We start from the raw sequence: 1,630 nt of genomic DNA on the forward strand, positions 1-1,630 counted from the left end.
TAATAATAATAATAATTTTGATTATAGAAACATTAAACAAATTAAAAACGACCAGAACATGAAAGAATACATTTTTATTATTAAGTGACACAAAATATTATATTGGATAAATATTACATAATATAGCAGGGGTGGCCAAACCTTTTGACCATGGTCTATTGCAATAGACTTTTGCGGCTCGCATCTTAACGTAACATTATAGCCAAAAAAAAAAAAAAAGGTCACATAATATACAATAATATGACCTTTTTTTTCAATTTTAGATTCTGAGTGGAATGATGAATGTATTGATTTTACAATGATGTGTGTTTTTTTTTTTTTTGTGTCTGTCATCACGGTTTGGGGCAGTAAAATTGCTTCGATTTTCTTCAACAGTATCTTGTTTGATGGGAAAGTGAATCTAGTTGGTGCATTCGGGAGGTCAAAATTTGAAATTTCCAATAGTTTTCAAAAGCGCCGTGAAAAACAAAAGAAAAATTAAGGAAAAATGGGAATTTTTACGCAAAATCTGTTTTCGAGAAAATTTATTTTGGTTTTTGGTGTAACTTTAAAACGAATGACTATAGATACATGAAATTTTCACTGGTTGTTTATATTTCCATTTTCTATACATGATAAATTTTTCAAAATATTTTGATTTGTTTTGAACTGTTTACGGACAATTTCAGTTTCCAATTTAATTAGTTTTTTTTTTCTATGAATGTCAATAAAACTTTATTTGTTGAGTAAAAATACTCGAAAATTTAATACAAGGCTCCTACTATATTGTTACAATGAAATTTGAAAATTATTAAAAATCCTTAGTCACAGTTTTTTTTTATTAGCATTTAAAGTTCAAAAATTGACAAAATATGGAAAAATCACGAAAATTACCTAATTATGTTGAATTATAAATTCGTAAAAATTTTTCTTTTTAGAACTAAGATTTTAAAATGTAAAAATGTAATACAAGATTCCTTATAGGATAATCTACCTTTATCAAAAAAAAAATGTCTATAAGAAACTCAAATTAAATTTTTATGAGCGTTTGAAATTAATATTTTTACATTTGATATTCACTCGATTTCTTACGTAACGATTTTCTTATTTTGTTGTAATTAAAAAACGAATGACTGTAGAAACTTGAAAATTTCACTGAATGTTTATATTAGCATTTTATACATACGATACAATTTTGAAAATAATTTGACTCTTTTTGAGCTGTTTACGGACATTGTAAGTTTTCAATTTTTTTAGTTTTTTTTTCTATAAATATCAATAAAGTTTTATTTATTGGGCCAAAAAGTGTAAAAATTAATACAAAGCTCCTGATACATTGTTACAATAGCAGTTGAAAAATATTAAAAATACATAGGCACAATTTTTTTTTATAAGCATTCGAAGTTAAAATGTTGACAAAATTTATCAAATTTAAAATTGAATAATTATTTTGTAGTTAAAAATTTATAAAATGTTCAATTTTTATATCAAAGGATTGAAAATTTAAAAACAAGATTCTACGTAAATATTTAATTCTGTTGCCAAAAATTCTAAGAATACATAAGCACAGTTTATTTTTATAGTAATTTTAATTTCAAATTTGGACGAAATTACATATTAAAAAACCTGAATAACTATTTTAGTTATTTTG

Source organism: Acyrthosiphon pisum, chromosome A2, assembly GCF_005508785.2.
Source record: "Acyrthosiphon pisum isolate AL4f chromosome A2, pea_aphid_22Mar2018_4r6ur, whole genome shotgun sequence".
Taxonomy (NCBI): domain Eukaryota; kingdom Metazoa; phylum Arthropoda; class Insecta; order Hemiptera; family Aphididae; genus Acyrthosiphon; species Acyrthosiphon pisum.